This window comes from Macrotis lagotis, chromosome X, assembly GCF_037893015.1.
Source record: "Macrotis lagotis isolate mMagLag1 chromosome X, bilby.v1.9.chrom.fasta, whole genome shotgun sequence".
In the NCBI taxonomy this organism is placed as follows: domain Eukaryota; kingdom Metazoa; phylum Chordata; class Mammalia; order Peramelemorphia; family Peramelidae; genus Macrotis; species Macrotis lagotis.
This window is the reverse complement of record NC_133666.1, coordinates 689,241,430-689,260,512: the sequence shown is the minus strand read 5'-3', so window position 1 is coordinate 689,260,512 and position 19,083 is coordinate 689,241,430. Positions and strand designations below refer to the sequence as shown.

General features: G+C 39.0%; 1 protein-coding gene and 1 pseudogene across 2 annotated transcripts in view; one reads left to right on the top strand and one right to left on the bottom strand.

Moving 5' to 3' along the window:
* TTC28 (tetratricopeptide repeat domain 28) overlaps window positions 1-19,083 on the top strand; it is a 430,887-nt gene that overhangs the window by 75,947 nt on the left and 335,857 nt on the right. The window lies entirely within an intron of this gene.
* On the bottom strand, window positions 14,033-15,480 carry LOC141496982 (X-linked retinitis pigmentosa GTPase regulator-like; annotated as a pseudogene).

The following is a 19,083-nucleotide window of genomic DNA, read 5'->3' as shown; positions in this document are numbered from 1 at the left end:
TGTGAGTGTGTAGTATATCTGTGTGTGTCTGTGTGCATGTATGTGCTTATGTCTGTGTGGTGTGTGTATGTGCATCTGTGTGTGTGTTTCTCTCTGTGTGTGTGTGTAAGAGAGAGAGAGAGAGAGAGAGAGAGAGAGAGAGAGAGCGCGCTTCTCTGTAAATTTGCTCTCTTCAGCTCTCTGAGCCCTCTCTATCAGGGAGCAGTAGGCAGCATGTTGAATCCAAGGTCCTCTGGAATCCTGGTTGATCATTCCATTGATAGGAATTCCTAAGTCTTTCAAACTGGTTTTTCTATATAATATTGTTGTCAGTGTATTCACAGTCCTCTTGGTTCTGCTACTTCACTCTGCATCAGTTCATGGAAGTCTTCTCAGGTTTCTATGAAATCATCCCTTTCATCATTCCTTACAGTATAAGTGATTCCACCCTATGTATTTATTATAACTTCAGCTGTGTTAGAGGGAGGGAAGTAATGGAGAGAGTGATGGACCTGGAGTTAGAAAAATCTGAGTTCAAATGTGACCTCAGCCACTTACTTGCAATGGGACCATGATAACTTCTGCCTGCCTCAGTTCACTTAAATGTAAAATGGGGATAATAATGGACCTTACTTCCCAGGTTTTTCTGACGATCAAATGAGGTCATATGTGTAAAGTTCAGCATAGTATCTGACACATGAAAAGCATTTTAAAAATCCTTGTACCTTCCTTCCCTATTCCTCAGTTGATGAGCAGCTAAGTAGTGCAGTGGATACTGTTTGAATAGGAGTTTGAATCTAACCTCAAGACACTGGATGCTACTAGTCATGTTACCTTTGGCAAGTCACTTAACTTGATCACCTCTCATTCAGGTCTATCTCTAGTTCTCATCCATATCTGACCAATGGACCCTGATGGCTTCAGAGGAGAAAATGAGGCTAGTGACCCCACCCTCCATTTAATCTAATTCATTTACTTGTCTTGGCATTACCTCCTTGATGTCATGGTCTTCTTCAAGAATAAAGGACAAAATTAATCATCACCATTCCCTAGTTGATTGGCACAATCTCTTTGCCCCATCAAAATAAGAGTTACATTTTTGTATATCCTTAAGAGTCTGTTTTGTTAGGACTAATCCCTCTCTTAATTTCTTCTGCTTTGAATTCCCCCCCTTCCTTTTTACACTTTCCTCTTATTTCCCATTGAGTGTTCCTATATAATCTTCTCTCCTTTTCTTCTTTCATGACTCATATAGAATTCTTTGGCTTGTTTATTAGGTAAGATAATTTCCCTTAATCTTTTCTCCCTCCCTCTCTCCCAGTGTATTCCTCTTTCTCTTTCTTTATATTCTTCTTCTAAGATCATTAAGACATACAAAACAATTTTCAGGCCTTCTGTCTAAATAGACCCCCCCCCCCATGACCCATGATGATGATGATAAGGTTCAGAGAGCATCCATCTATCATTTCTCCATAACAGAATGTAAGCCATTTTGTGTTTTCTTTGACCCTTACGACTTCATTTTTTTATCTTGTCTGTTTCTCTTCGTTTGATCTTCAAAGTTTCTATGTAGCTCTGATCTTTTCATTAGGACTATTTAGAAGTCCCCTATTTCATTAAAGGTGCATCTTCCCTCTTTAGAATTATCCTCAGTTTTGTTGGATTAACTTATTCTTGGTTTGTAAACCCATATCCTTTGCCTTCTATAATATTATATTATAGGTTTTTCATTTCCTTTATAGTGGGAGCTGCTAAATTTTAGTGTATGATCCTGACTGTGGCTCTTCAGTACTAACATTCTTTCTTTTTGGCTGCTTGCCGCATCTTTTTCTTTATCCTAGAAGCTCTGGATTTTGTCTATAATGTTCCTGTGAGTTTCCACTTTGGTGTTTCTTTTAAGAGGAGACCAGTGGATTCAATTCCTATTTTGTCCTTTGGATCTAAGAGAGTTGGGGTAGTTTGTAAAAAAAAAAAAGATTTCTTGAAATATAACATCCAGGCTCTTTTTAATCAGCAAAAATCTACTCTCCCTATCTCCAACTGTTCCACCTCCCCTTCCCCTCCAACTGTTCCACCTCCCCTTCCCCAAACCCTACTGAGAAAGCAAGAAAGGAAAAAAACCTTTAACAGCTATGCGATAATATTTTTTGACTGTGGTTAAAAACAAATGTCTCAGTCTGCCCTTTGAATCCATCCCTTTTCTGTCTCAAAGTGGTAGCATGTTTTATTTTGAGTCCTCTGGAATCCTGGTGGAGGATTCCAATTATTAGTGTTCCCAAATCCTTCCATTATTTGTCTTCACCATTCTGTTGATACAGGATACATTGAATAAACCCTATTCTAAAAGGATTGACGGTGGATGCTGTGTTCCTTTATAAAGTATCACTTGGGCAAATCTGTTAACTTCTCTCAGCTTTGGTTTTCCTGCTTTATAAAATGAAGGGTTTACCCTAAATTTTTTCTTATCTTCCTTTTAGTGTTATAGATTATATATTTTTTTCATTCAAATAGAATATCAATATTTTTGTCTAAATACATCTTTTTTTCTTTTAATGATTTCCTTCAAAATATATTCTTTTGAGTTTCATGGTTTAATGAGGAAGATTCTAAGGCTGCTCCACTTTCTATTCCATTCTGTAATGAGGGTTTCCTCGGGTTCTCCAGTATTGATAGATTTCTCATTTTTCATGTGAAACAGAAAACAGAAGCTCAGTGACATGATTTTTCTGTTTACACATCGAAGTAGTGGTAAAGCCAAGATATGAATCCATCACTTTTTCCATTATGTCATGGTCTTTCTCAAGGAAGACAAAACTCTAGTTAGGATCTTAATAAGACTATTGTAGTGGATTGAGTGCTATTGACCAAATAAAATTATAATGTAATTTTCAGCTCTTTGTCCCTAATGAAGGTTTTAGGCATTTGTGTTGGGACATGGGTTTGGCATTGTGCCCTCTCACTATTTTCATTTAGTTATTTATTTGTCTCATGCTTCTAGTGGACATCATCGATTAACAAAGGCGTGGCCTGTTGATAATCATGTGCAATTCTCTAGTCAGGTTGAGAAAGAGAATTGGAGCTTTGATTCTCTTGCCAGCTCTTTGAACTGCACACTCTGTGAACATCTCATTTACTGGGTCTTATTCATGTCTGAAAAAGCTTAGAGATTCAGGGAGGACCCAGCTGATGATGTGGAGAAAGCAGCTTGGAGCTTCTGCCAAGATCTCAGCCTGGGCTGAGAATGGAGTAGTGCCGGCTAGTTATCCTACCTGTTACCTGGATGGTAGCTTTTATCTTGAGAGTGGATCGCTCATCATTGAAAGCTTACATCTTACCAAGGCCAATCTGGACTTAGCGGGAGCTTGTTGTGGCAGAGAAGTGCTGGCACTGCCACCAGAACAGCTCTCTCCTCCTCGACTGGCTGCTTCTGGAACATCCGGCTTGGGCACCCTGATGGGTCATTGCAGGGACAGGATGCCCAGATCACCCCCGTGTCCTTCACTGGTCATGACATGGCCATGGGTTCATGGGCTCATGAGGCTTTGTAATATAGGATCATAGAGAAAATAAATAGAGGCAATTTTGAAAAATCCTGGCCTTTAGTTCAGAATCCCATTGGGCACTGATATTTCAGAAACACTGTCAGTTCCAATAACAATGAGTTTCTCTACCCTGGAAGAGCTGTAAGTACCTTCATTATCTTGTGACCAGCTCCATGAGGGAGTAGGGATGTTATCTGATATTTACATTGGAAGAAACTGAGACCCTAAAACACAGTCAACCCATGTTGACTAGGACTTGTGTCAGGGACTCCAGCCTTGCTATCCAGCATGTTTTGTCCCCTCCTGCATTGCTTCCTTTCTGTGTACCTGTAGTCTGAGTGATAGGTAGGCTATTTTGAATGGTGGGGTTGTCTATCAGTCAGCTGCAAAATAAAAAACTGTCCCATTCCTGAAGGGTCCTGCTTTACCTTGCTCAGCCAGCCCCTCAGGGGTATGGAGAAACCTGTGGGGATGATGGGAGAATCCACTTTCTGTCATCCTATAATGATCTGAAGTAGACATAGTTTTATTTTTGAGAGTTTTTTTTGAAGAAAAAAGCCCCCAGATCTTTTGGTTGTCTTTGGCATAGAAATAGTATTAACATCTGGTCACCAAATTTGTGGTGCCCTAAAGGGGTTTGGAAGTAGTCCCACAGCCAGTAAAATATTGGATTAAGCCACTTCACTTACTTGCATTGTGATTACTTATAAGAACATTTTCTTAAACCTCCACTCCTCCAGCCTCATCTTCCTCATTGTATTTGTGACTTAAGCAGTGATTTTAATCTTTGAGAAGAATCATTGCTTTGTACCCTCATGTGTAGGATGCCACCAAAAATATGGTAAGATTGAAAACACCAGATGACCAAGTAGAACCAGACAATGAGGCACCATTCAAAGACAAAATAAAAAATGGAAAGGCAGTCCAGACTGTTGTCTTCCTCTTCTCATGTCAAACCTCCCATCTTAGCCAAACATCCTCCAGGAATAATCCAGTCTCACTTTCTATAGCATATGAAGGTGTACAAAGTGCTTTCCTTGGGAAAGTAGGGTTCCTGTCATATATGGAAGGTTCTTGTAATAAATGGAAAGGGACTGATCAAAATTATATTGCTAAGAAACAGAAGGATTTGAACTCAAGACTCCTGCATACAAATTTGGTGCTCTTTCCACCATACCATAAAAGTTTGTAATTTAATGTGGTATATTGCATTTTGGATACAATGATAAACATGAAGCAATCCTTGTCCTCTAAGAGCTTACAGTATATTAAGAGTGATGATTTCTATACACATCACTGTTTACGTGACACAAACACACACACACACACACACACAGAGTAACTTGAGAGATCTATTGGCAAGGACAATAGAGTAGGGTGATCCAATACTGGAGTTCATTCAAGAGTGTCTTCCCAGAAATAAAACACAGTGACATCTTTATTGAGTCATCAGAGCTTGGGTCTAGAGTTAGGAAGTCCTGATTGGGTCCAAATCTGACTTAGACACTTAGCTGTGTGCCCCTGGGAGAGTCATCAGTTCTGTTTGCCTCTGTTTCCTTGTCTGTAAAAAATGGGAATAATCGCTGCACCTACTTCTTAGGGTTGTTGTGGGATCCAATGAGACCTTTGTAAAGTGCTGGTCTAGTACCTGGCCCATGACCACTTAAGCTTGATGCCCCATTTTACATATGGAGACAAAGGCCACAATGTGAGTAGTCATCTGTCCAAGATGACACAGCCACCAGCCAAACCCAGAGGAGAATCACCTCATTTCACTATGCCATGATGTGTTTGATTCACTATAATTTAAGTCAAATAGGCTCAGTTTGTGTAATAAATTACAAGTGATGATATCTTGTAGAACAATTGAAGTCATCTCAGAACAGAATTAGAAACATATATGGAATACCATTTTAAAGATAGCTTGTGAGATGATCTGATGTGGTGCAAGATTTATGAACATTATTATTATTGCTAACATTAATTTTAATAATTTTCATTTGCATGGGATTTTATATGTATCTTCTTAAAGCATTTTTTTAATATAGCATTTCATTTGATTTTGAGAATAGACTTCTGGATAATGAATCAGGAAAACTCAGGTTTACACTCCATCCTGACCTCCCCCCCATACTTTCTGTCATCTTCAATGGCAGGTTGGGAATATGATGGCAACACTAGAATCCATTGCGCAGTGCTGCTGAGAGAATCCAATGAGCTCCTCTAGGAAAGTGCTGTGCAGGCTTCGAAGGGCTGCCTGCATGTCCAGGACTGTTATCATCATTACTACCACTCACCTTAATTCGGGGAAGTTCAAATAAAGATAGTGCTTGGAAAGGTTCTTTTCCTGCCCTTGTGCTGTATCCTATTGTGCCGCTAAAGAAAATGACTATTTTTTTTGTAATTTAATAAAAGTAACTCTATGTAATATTAGAAAATTGAGTGTTGGCTGCATGGATTATTTCTAAAGTGAAGACTGAGTTATGCATCATTTTTTTCTGAGGAAAATATGACCTAAGTCTGTTTTTCCCCCTATGCCATTTTTTTTAAGGCAATAGAGGGTGATTAGAAGAGAATTCTGCTGTACTCTATCACCAATACCATTGATTGCATTTCCTCTAACCTACTCTTGGCATGTTTTCTTCTTCCACTCTGACCTCCTTGGCTGATTGATGGACTTTGACATTTGCTGGACTCCCCTGTCAAACTGGCCACAACTTTAACAGGGAGACCTTTTTACTTTATTGATTTGAAAATCAATAAGATGCTTTATGCAGTGTTTTTAATACCCTCAAAGCAAAGGTTGGATGGCCTGGTCCTTCCTTGTTCTTATCTTCTCCAAAAAAAATTGATGCATTATATTGATGACTTTTCCCTCGCAGGTTGTTCCCTGGATGCTTCTAGCTTATGATCCATTAGCCTAAATAGGCACTGAAGCTTTCAGCTTTCTTCTCCAGAATTGGTCAAGTGTACATGCCTATCAGTCACTTATAAGATGAGAGAAATGATTATTAAGAGAAATGGTTATTAATGATTAATGATTTGGGGAGACCCAGAGTTCCTTCTTTTTCTAAAATCCTCATTTTATTTATTTTATTTTATTTTTTTTAGTTTTTGCAAGGCAATGGGGTTAAGTGGCTTGCCCAAGGCCACACAGCTAGGTAATTATTAAGTGTCTGAGACTGGATTTGAACTCAGATACTCCTGACTCCAGGGCCGGTGCTCTGTCCACTGTGCCACCTAGCTGCCCCTAAAATCCTCATTTTAAAACTTCAATCTCTTGAAGGACATTACTGATAAATGAGATTGAATTAATTATCCTCAGTCTTGGTCACCCAGCCTTCTATTTAGATTTCGGTAGGGATGAATTCTTTGAATAGATTGCCTAAGGATGGGGATGGGCTTAGTACAGGAATAGTCTCTGTGATAGGATGTCACCTCATGGCAATATTCATTCTTTCATTATATTGATAACCAATTGAGTTGATGGCCATCCTCGGGAACACCCCTTGCTACCATGATGGGTTTTGGAATTCCAGAGTACCACTTAACCTCTTTTATCAATAAAAATAAAATGATTAAATTGCCTAGAAACCATGTCTCAAACTTTTTACGTGACACAAAGGTAAAAATAAGGTGTGAGGCTTAGTGATATTATAATCAGAATGGTTTACTTGTCACATTAACATTCTCTAATCCCTACAGAAAAGAATGTGAGGTTGAAGGGGCAAGTTATTCTCCTATTCCAGATGAGGTAGGTGAGGCTTCGCAAGGGGAAGTAAGCTATTCAGGCTTACAAAGTTGGCAAGTAGGGGAGCTGGGACACAAAGCCCACTTTTGGTTTTTAAATCTCGATAATATCTCCTTTCCCAGGAAGGTTTAATCTCATGTTATGATTATGAGCTAGTTATCTGTTCCCTTTTTTTCATATTCTTTCTAGAAAACTTGAGAAACACTTGGCACTATACTTGTGCAGTAGAAATGCTAGCTTTTATTAAAATTATATTATAAACATTATATGCATATATTACATATAGAGAAATTTGCTTTATGTTTTCTATTGAAGTAGAAAGGACAGGGTCAGGGGATTGGTGAATAAGGAGACTATTAATGGAGCATAAACTTCGTGCCCTTTGGACCCTTCCTTATATGTCAGAGCTTAAAAGAATTAGCTATGATCAGAATGGCTCTTGTTTTCAGAGATGGGAATTCAAACTGGGTAAAAATAGTTCTGATTTGGAAACTGTGTATGCATTGAGATTGAAGTTATGTAAAAATCCTGAGAAAAGTAGGAAGGAAATGAAAATTGTGATGGTAGTCAATGTCAAAAAACCTCCTCCCTCTTTGCCATCCCCCATTACTCTATTTTTCTCATCATTACTCTGCAGACCTCAGTCCCTTTACTTTTCTCTCCTCATTTAACTGGGGGAGTGGAATGCAGGAGGTTTTCCCAAGACAAAAGTCACCTCATTGCCATCAGGGTTTACCAGGAAAAGGGAGTGGTTGGCATTTGGATGATGGATATGAAGGGAAAGGGAAGGCTGGTCATCAAGGTCTCCCAAATAAGTGACATGACTGTTTATTTAAAATGATAGTGAATTCTATTGTGTTTTCTGGTTATAATGTTCTCTTTAGGCATCTCATGTAATCCTCAGAACAACACTGTGAAGTATCAGATTAGCAATTATGACCGCCATTAGACAACTGAAGAAACTGGGGCTCTGAGCCCCCCTGGCTTTGCCAGTGGAAAAGGCATTGGATTAGCAGTCCAGAGACCAGAGCACCTGGACTTGGCCCAGATAGGTGATCCCCCAGAAGGAGACACTCCTTCAGATGACTCCCCGGGTGCCCTTCCCTTGGCTCCCATCTGATAGAGGCCTCCTCATTTGGATGGCGCCCACCCCCCCTTGACTAGCATCTCCTTGAGAATAGACTGTTTTTGCTTCTCTTTGTATCCTAGTAAAGGCATAAGAAAGACTGGTTGACTTGCCTGGAGCTGCACCAGATCGATTTTATCCGAGAGATTCACACAGCTTCCATGTCGGCTGGTAGTTTTAGCTTCTTTATCAGGCTCTAGCATGTCTGTTCTTCCTATTTTCCTTGGATGAGTTGCAGGAGACTCACAGTAGACAATAGAGGGGCAGGAAGGAAAAGTGGCCGCCAGAGGATTTAGGCAAAATGCCCGTCTGTGTCGAGAGGGACAAAGAAATATTACTTTGTGGGTGAATGAGATGCTGTAGCTTTAAAGCAGTAATAATTCCTCAACCGAAAATGCCTGTAATTATGTACTTGGTTGTTTAGCAAAAACATCCTCTAGTGATATTACTGGGTGTTTACAGAGGAGCTGAAATACAGAACATCTTAAACACATGTATTCTCTTGGGAGGGGCTGTACCTTTTGTGATTTTTTTTTGGTGAGGAATAAAGGAAATTAAATGTTTTCAGTAGCAGATATTTAGAGATTTTTCCACTTTGGAATAATAAATGTAAAGTTACCAGCCCAGATCCCTCAGGCTCAGTTTTTGCCTTTTCTGTGTTCCTTGAGCTTAGAGTTAGTGCTTTGGTGATGTGATTTCCTCTTCAACCTGGACTGACTTTGGAGAATGATGGGGCTAGGATGGAAGGACCTGAGACTGCAGGTCTCCTTGGAGAGAACTTTCTGCCTGAAAAGGAAGAATCTTGGATCTGAGAGGCCTCAGCTAGCCCTTCTAGTTTCCTTTTTCAGGGAGCTGAAATCCACTTCTTAGGATCAAAGACCTAAAGCTGGAAGGCACCACCAGAGGCCAGCCAGCCCAACCCCTCATTTGCTTGGGGAGAAAACCATAAAATATCAGGAGAAGCCACCTGCTCCGGGTCACACAGCAAATGACTGTGAGGATTCCCTCTCAGTCCCCAGCCTGCTTCAGCCCTGATACTTCCGAGAACATCTTGTTCTCAAAAAAGCCAACTCCTTTCCAAACACCCTTGACCCCATCGTCTTTTATTTCCTCCAGCAGAATCACCCTCTCTATCACACCACTTTTTTCTCATTTTCACTCCGTCTCCTGGCTTCTTTCCTCCTCCCTACAGATATGCTCATTTCTCCTCTGTCCTTTAAAAGAAACAAAGAAAAACCCCTTCCCTCAATCTGTTCTTTCTGACTGTTTGCTATCCTCCATCTCTCCACCCCTTGAATAAGCCCTTTTCTATCACTCTCCTCCAAACCTTCTATGGTTTGGCTTCTGACCCTACCTTCCACTGAAACTTCCCTTGCCAGAGTGACCTTTGAGCTCTCAAGAGTCAGATTGTATGGTCTTTTCTCAATCCCAGTCAGCTTTGACTTAATTTGTAGAATTTGACCCCACATTCTTCCTTGATCTTCTCTCCTCACTAGAGCACAAGGTTTTTGTTGCATTGTTCTCTACTGGTTTTTCTCCTATCTGTTCCTCAGTTTCCTTTACTAGTTGGGATCTCAATACCAATATGTGCAAAAGAGAACCCATTATCTTTCCCCAAAAACTCCTCTTCCCTCAACTTCCCTCTTTCTATTGGGCTATTCCATCTTTTCATTGGCTTGGATTCTCAGTGCCAGTCTCTATTCCTCACCTTCATTCACTCCACATATCCAATACCTTGCCAAATCTTCTACCTTCACATCTTTCATATCATCCCCTTCTCTTCACTCAGATGACCATGGACTTCAGGCTCTTACTATTTCATTAACATTTTTGCAGTAGCCTTGTAACTCCTCTTCTTGCCTCAAATCTCTTCCAATCCCAGTCTAGCCTATGTGATTTTTCTAAAACAAAAGATAACTTTTACCTTTAGGGTAAATGTATTCTTCCTAGTTTAGCATAAAACTTCATAATCTGGCCCCTTCTTACCCCTCCAATCAATACTGGCCTAGTTGCAGTTCTCCCAACACTATCCTACATCTCTCCTCTGTCTACCTTTTGAGTGACTGTTCTCCAAGCCAAAGATGTTCTGCCCTCTCACCTATGTCTATTAGTTTTCCTGATTTCCTTTAAGACTTAGCTCACTAGATTTATGGATAAGGGAAGCACTTAGAACCAAAGAAAATAGAGAGAGCATTGCAAAATGTAAAATAGATAATTTTGATTAAATAAAATTAAAAAAGTTTTTGCACAAGCTAAGCCAATGCAAGCTGAATTATAAGGCTTCATTTCTCAGATATACAGGGAACTGAGTCAAAAATTATAAAAATAAGAGCCATTCTCCTATTGATAAGTGATCAAAAGATATGAACATTCATTTTTCACAAAAATAAATTTATTTATAGTCAGATGAAAAAATGCTCTAAATCACTACTGATTAGAGAACTGCAAACTAAAACACCCCACCTTACACCTATCAGATTGACTAATATGACAAAAAAGGAAAATAGTGGATATTGGAGGGCATGTAGGAAAATTGGGACACCAATGCATTGTTGATAGAGCTGTGAATTGATCCAATCATTCTGGAGAACAATTTGGATCTATGTCCAAAGGACTATAAAACTGTATACCCTTTGATCCAGCAAAACCATTGCTAGGTCTGTATCCCAAAGAGATTATAACAAAGGGAAAAAGACCCATATGTACAAAAATATTTATAGCAGCTCTTTTTAGTAGTGGCAAAGAATTGGAAATTGGGGGGATGCCCATCAACTGAGGAATGGTTGAACAAGCTGTGCTCTATGATTGTAATGGAATATTATTATGCTATAAGAAATAACAAGCAGGATGATTTCAGAAAAACCTGGAAAGATGCAGAGTGAAGTGAACAAAGCCAGGAGAACATTGAACACAGTCACAGCAACACTGTTTGATGAAGATCTGTGAATGACTTAGCTCTTCTCAGCAATATGATGATCTAAGACAGTCCCAAAGGACTCATGATGAAGCAGACTATTCACCTCCAGAGAAAGAACTGATATTGTTTGACTATAGACTGAAGCAAGCTATTTTTGACTTTTTCTTTTTCATTTTTTCTTTCTTTTGAGTATTCTCGTACACAATGACTAATATAGAAACGTTTTATATAATTACACATGTATAACCTATGTCTGCTTGCTTAATATGTCTGGGACTGGGGAGCAGAGGGAGGGAAGGATGGATGGAATTTGGAACTCAAAACTTTAAAATGTTTAAAAAATAAAAATAAAAACTGCTTGGGCATTAGGAGAAAAAACGAATTAGGCCACACCCCCTTATTTCGGGCAGTTTCACCTGCCCAAGCTAAGGCCTTGCCCCCTAGAATGCCTTCCCCCTACTGTGGAGAGAAGTCCTGTTTTCCTAGTTGTTTATATGTTGTCTCCCTCATTAAAACGCTGACTTCTTGGCTTTTTGTCTTTGTGTATGTAGCTGTTAGCCTTAGTGCTGTCTCTTCAGTCCTTAATAGAGGCTTGCTGACCTGACTCCCGCCTGGGCCTTTTCTCTAGGCTAAACATTTTAAAGTTCTTGTAAACAGTCCTCATATGGCAAGAACTTAAAACCGATCACCAACCTGTTTGCCCTTTTACGGAGGTCCTCCAACTGACCAATGTTGTTTTCACCAGTACAGAGTACAGAGGGTTATTCCTGGAATGTTACCTCTCTTAGTGTAGCCCAGGATGGTATTCCTACTTTTGGGTTGCCTCATCATGCTGTTGACTCAGAATAAGCTTGTAGTCCACTAAAGCCCCAATCATTTTTAGAAAACAGTTTTTTCACTGTTCCTCTTTCACCTTATGCTTGTAAAAGATTCTCTAAAACTAAGTGTAAAATCTTAATTTATTCTTGTTAAATTGTATTTATTAGATTTGGCCCAGCGTTCTAACCTGTCAAGATCTTTTTCAATTCTGATTCTGTCATCCACTGGGTTGGCACATGACAGCTTTGTGTCATATGCAGATTGGATCAGCATGTCATTTATGGGGTTTTTGCCTTTCATTGATCAGGGTGTTAAGGAGTACAAGGCTAATTTGGTTCCAAATGCTTAGGCCCTTCACTGGAGACATCCTTCACCGACTTGTCAGTGACTCACTAATGAGTTCAGTCATTCCAAACCTATCTAATTGGATTAGGCATAGTCCTCAGCTCTCTATTTTCTTCGTAAAATAGGAGATTTTTATTAAATGCTTTGCTAAGATTAAGATAATTATATGAACCTCATTTCCTTGACCTATGAGTTTAGTAGTCTAAACAAAGAGGGAACTATGGTCAGTCTAGGATGATCTCTTCTTGATGAAACCATATTGGCTCCTTGTGCTCATTCCTTTTTTCTTTTTTTTTCCAGATGTTCACTAATCATCCCCCTCCCCCTTTTTAAAAGAAAAAACTTTTGATAATTTTGCCAGGAACTGAAATTAAGCTCCCAACAGGACCCTTCTCCTTTCTTTTTTCCCCCTCATCCATCCTTGTGGTGTACCTACCCTGATCTCCATGATCTTTCAGGGCTCATTGGCCATGGTTCAACACTCACATCTACCAGTCCTCCCTGCACCTGACAGTGTCATTCATTTTGATCTTGTTAAAGGAAGCTCAGAACTATCCTATTATCTTTAGACTCTTGGACATCATCTCTTATTCCCCATCATTTTTCTTGGTGGAGAAAGCAAAAATAGAATGAGGGTTGTGTGTTTCTCCTCCCTTTCTACCATCATTGGATAACTTCAGTTTACAGGCACCATTTCACATCCCAGAAACCTGAGATGCTCTATGTATCATTGGCTTTAGTCACTTAGGACCCTTTACCATTCTTCCAGTGACTCCTTGTATGCATCTAATGATGTTAAAGTCCCAAAATCTTTCTCTTCACATAAAAATAGATTTTTATTACAACACAAAATAATTAAGGCCACAACATTTTAGTAAGATTTTTCAGAGTGTAATTCTTATACTAATATTAGCAGTAGAAATTCAAACCCCAAGAGAACACATCATTAACTTACAGTACAAAGTTCATTATCAGCAATTTTCTTTCAGAAGTCTTAATTATTTTTAAGTATAAATTGTAATATGTATTTAGAGACCATGAATAATAAATATGTATTTTATAGAATTATTCCTGACTTTGACTTCCTCTCCTGATTAACTGATGAAGGTTCCATATGATTTTGCCCTATATGAAAACCTCCCAGATTTTCATCTTTTCTATTTTTTCCAGTATTTGCTTGTTCTCCTCCTGGCCTTGCTTCTATAACTACAAGTGGCTTCCTAGAAGGCTTTTCTTCAAGAATACTCTGCCCATTTGTTGATTTGCCTTTCTCTTAAAAAGAGAAACCATCCATGATTTTTTTTAAACAGTCTATCTGGTACTTCCATAGAATATTCCTGGATTTCTGACCTACTTTATTTGTGTTTCCTTTTTGATCTCCATTGTATTCCTGAATAACTTGCTCACCTTGCTCAATGTTTTTCTTCCTTTTCCATGGTAGCAACCATGGTGTCATTGACTCTTATATCTGTTTCATTGATGCACTCTGATTTGATCTCTTCTGCTTTGTTTTCCTCTCTTTCTATATTGGTTCATTATTAGCTTCTCTGTCTTCAGCATCTGTTTCTGGTGTCTGTTTCTTCATCTGAATCTTCTTGATCCTTTTGTTTTTGAATTAATGACAATCTTAAAGATTGATGACTGGGATTCAGGCTCATCATCTGCATCATATTTAGAACATAAGTAGTGTCTCTGAGACTTCTATGCTCATTTCCATTCTTTGACTCTTCTGCAGAAGAGCTATTTTTTCCCTTCTTTTGACTTGGTTCATTTGCTCTGGCTGATGCTGTTTTCATTTTTTGTAGATGCATCAGGGTAGTTGTTTATAGAGAGAACCTGGGAGGGACTGTCTTGACATATATACTGCTGGTTTGAAAGTTACTTCCAGTGGGGGTGGGGTTCATATCATTTGATTTCTCTGTTCTGGGGAATTTTCCCTTTCTCTTCTCAGTGACCTTGTGGATAATGTTCTTTGCAAAGTATTTCCTGATGGTTGATAATCATCAAGAAAAGAAACTACAGTCAAGCTACTATCATTTACTTTTCTACTGTAATTTCTTCATGTTTGTTGAATCTTGAGTAGCAAAAACTAGTATATGACATCCACCACAAGCACAGATGGACTAGAAATTTCAAAAAATGAAAGTGCATTGTGAGTGCAAATTGATTAGTAAACTTTTCCTTTCCAAGTCCTAATTTTCCATGTAGCCTGTCTCCAAATGTATATATGCAACTTGTATCTTATGTTAAGACTGTTTGGTTTTAATAACATTTTGAGGTTTCAAAAATAAAAGTGCCAAGACCTAGCTGACCAAACTGTCTAAAGTCAAATATACTTCTCCTCTATTAAAGTTACTGTCTGTCCTCCATCACAAGCCCTGATTCTCCTTCCAGGAAGTCCAAGAACCATTTGGGGAGTTCTGTGATTTTTTTCAGTTTCTCAGGTGATAGACCTAATTTTGCATTCTTTGACTCTTCAAATATATAGACTTCCCCCTCTGCCATTAAATGTTGAATCCAGGAGAGAGCTGCTTCATCTTGGGCTGGGATGTTAAAAAGTTGATGGGATGGAATGTTGCCCTCCCTTTGCCGTCCCCATGTCCCATCTGCTCATCACTGTTATCTCCCATTTCCCATAAGTTTGTTTTCTTCTGTGTAGACAAAGGCATGGTTCCTTTCACTTGCCCAAGTTGACTTGCTGAGAGTTGTCTTTGATACCAATTCTAACCGGCCCCAGTTGTTGCTGCCAGTCATGGAGAGTTTACTTACCATTTCCTCTTGTATGAGCTGTATGCTTCTCTCCACCTGAGAGGTATGCATGTGTGTTATTTTTTGACCAGAACTTGCTATGAATATTTTCTGAAAGCAAAACCACACCTGAATTAGGCACCAGCTCATTAGGGTCCCCCATGTTGGAGGATGAAGCCAGATACAATCTAGGGTTGCATCTAGGATTGTCTTTGGCAGCAGGTTCCCAAGTGGTGTGGCCAAGAGGGAGCATCCTCCCTCCCAATCTTTATCAAAACAAATTCTGGCCAATGGGACCCAGAACAAAGAGTTCATATCTCATTCATCCATCTCCATGGTTTACTTTGTCCACTTTGTCCAATAGAAGAGGGCATTCTAACCCAGACCACTTAGAAGCATCTCCCCAGTTAATCTATTGTGTTTGGAAATTCTTTCCCTGGGGCTGGGCTGAGTTCAGATTCAGCATCCTATTTGATCTGCTGGCCTCAGACTAGACTATGTTTGGTGTCCATCCACTTGTCCACACCAGGCTTCGCAAACACAGGTCCAAACGCTTGTGCATTAATGCCCCTCTTCACACAACCTCCCTCCCTTCTACCCCACAGACATAAGAATTCTTTCATCTCAAGCTTTGGGCCCAATATTCAAATCAGTACTACTTTTGCTCCTGAAAAGGCTGCATCATTTGAATGCCCCCTGGATCAACTTATCATTCTTGTACCTTCCCAAAGCAAAGCTCCCTTCCTGGGTCACTGCTCTTTGTATATGTTGTCATCCCCAATGTAAGCTCCTTGAGGGCAGGGCCTGCCTCACTTCTGTCTTTGGGTCACCAGCATTAGCACAATGCCAGAATACAAAGTGGTTGTTTAATAAATTCCTTTTCATTGATTCATACACTCATTCTTTCCCTCCCTTTATCCATTTAATCCATTCAGAAATGTGGTCCTGTCTTTTAGTTTATTTTCCACTTTTAAAAAAGGCATCATTTTCTTTACCTTTCGTTCACCAGCCTCTGTCCTTTGTAGTTTCTAAACACATTCTTTCAGGGCCCTGCCACCATTTTATATTCATCCTTCATTATCTGCCCTCATCGGTATTGCCTGTATTTGTCTTTTTTTATATATTTATTTCTGATTGGCCTAGGTAGTCTGGAAAAGCTTCCAGGAAAAGCCCACGTTGCATGTTCTCTGTCAGATTATGCATTTGCCAAGGCTGAGTCTGCCTAATTATACTCCTAGGTATAGTTTTTCATCTTTGCACAGAAGCCTTTGGCTAGGTAAAATCTAATAAAGAGTCTATAGATCTTGATCTAGGCAGATCATGACGAATGTCTCTGGAAAATTCAGGATGATGGGAAGATATAAGATGGAGGCTCAGAAAATTTCCCATTCTTTTGACTCTTAAAAAAGTTATAACTTTGCATGTGAAATGTCATAAATGAGAAGAGCAAGGAAAAAAAATCTCCATTTCACATCCATAGATAGGGGAAGAAAATATAACCAAATAAAGAATAGAGTTAATCATAGAAGATAAAATTAATAATTTTATTATATAAAATTAAAAATTTTTGGTACAAATCTATGGCAGCTAAGATTAGAAGGGAAATAGTTAAGTGAAGAAAAATTTTTGTAGCAAAATTCTCTTATAAAGAGATCTTATATCCAAAATATATAAGGAACTAACTTAAACTTATAAAAATAAAAATGTTTCCCCAATTAATGCATGATCAAAGGATATGAAAAGACAGTTTTCAAGTCAAGAATCCAAGCTATCTGTAGCCATGTGAAAAATTGCACTTAATTCCTAATAGAGAAATGCAAATTAAAGTTGCTTTGAGGAAAATGACAAATGTGGCAAGACTAAAGGACAGCAGGAAAACTGATGCATTCTTGGTAGGATTGTGAACATATCAGGCTATTCTGAAAAGCAGTTTGGAACTGTGGTTCAATATTACTGAACTGTACATACCTTTTTACCCAGTGTTACTATCTCTAGGCTTACATCTCAAGGAGATCAAAGAAAAGGAAAAGGGTTCTTATGTACAAAAATATTTAGAGTAGCTCTTTTTGTGGTGGCAGAGAACTATAAACTAAAAGGAAGCCTGTGGCTAAGCAATTTACCTTATGTGGATGTAAAGGAATCAAGAATAATGTCATCAGAAATGATAAAAGAGATGATTTCAGAGAAACATGAGAAGACTTGTTTGAACTGATATAGAGTGAAGTGAGCAGAACCAGGAAAACAATTTATGCAATAACAGTCTTATTATAAAAACAAACAGTTTTGTAAGACAGAATAACTCTTTTCAGTTAGTGTTCAACCATAGTTCCAGAGGGCTGTCTTTGTAAAGCACAGAATCTAACACCTAGTGGTTAATGTGCTTAATAAATATTAATTCCTTTTCCTTTGTTTCCTGGATGAAAAACTGTGCTGCTCTCCTCCTGACTGGGAGTGATAGGTTCAAGATGCTGAGTGAGATTACAAAGGTTTTTTCTTTCTTTTTTCCCCTTTATGGTAAGGTTTAGAAGGGAGAGAAAATTATTTTTTAAGTGAAAAAATATAAATTTAGAAATACAAGTATAGTCACCTTCAGAAAACTCAGGATCAAAAATAAGATCTTATAAAAGGAATAGATTTTGTTTCACACTACCTAGCTTTTCAGGAGCATGTCCACTGTGTAAAGTGAGGGTACCCTATACCCACTCTGGAGTCAGTGGAATTCTGTGCCATTGGTTTTGTCTTTCATTTCTTAGGATCTTCTTCCACTGAATTTTGATAAATTCTTTGAATTTCTTGAATTGAGTCCATTATATAGAAGAGGAAGTCTGTATCCAATTCATGACCCTCAAAACCCATTTGTGTGGCATTTTCATATTTTATTATTATACCCATTGGTAATATGGGTTACACTGTAGTCATAAATAAATATTCAATTTCATATGTGTCCCTTGACAAGTTTTGTTGGGCAGTGAGACCCAGAAGAGGTAAAGATTGGACACCTCTGCTTTAAAGAGTATCAGACCAAGAGTCAGGTGATCACTATTTTGATTCTGGTTCTTTGGTAGCTGATTATATGATCTTAGGCAAGTCACTTTACATTTTAGAACCTCATTTTACTCATTGGTAAAGTGAGTGGATTGGCATAAGACAGATTTGTAACTGGCATTGGGCAAACAAAGATTTTTCTCAAAATCCCCATTCCCAAAGTCCTGTCCACTTGGCACCTCTCTCCCTAGGCTTCTCTTTTCCCTGTCTTTTTCAGGGGCCAGGGTTGGATGCTTGGAGGGACAGGCTTTACTCCCTTCTTGCATTACGGCGCCAGTGTTGGGACTGTCCTCAGCAGAACCACTGTCTTTCCCTCCAGTGCTTGCCAAGTCCAGCTTAGTGCCACCTGGGTGAAAGAATGGCTAATATGGATCTGCTGTCACACTTCTCCTAGTTCTTTCTGCTTTATGATTATCTCATTTCAGGTCTCTTGTCTCTCTCCCATCTCATGCTGGTACAATTCTGACTGCTAAAAACAAAAACCAAGTAGTTAATAGAGTCTGTTTACCTTTGTAAATCTTTATTACACTTCTAGACAAGGAGACTAGAACAAGCTGGAGGTGTTGACATTTGCTTTTGATGCTGATAAAAGCTACTTGAAATCAAGTTTGAACCTTCAAGTGCCTACTGGTTCATTTTTAAATATGACGACGTCTCTGAAGTACCTTGACTGTGTGAAGATGTAGCCTCCCTGTGTCAGTACTGGAGCTTTTCTTTGGAGAGATCTGTTACTGGCCTCATTATAGTAGCTGTCACAGCTGATCATTCAGAGGATAACCCTCTGCAGACATTTTTACACTCAGCCCAGCTT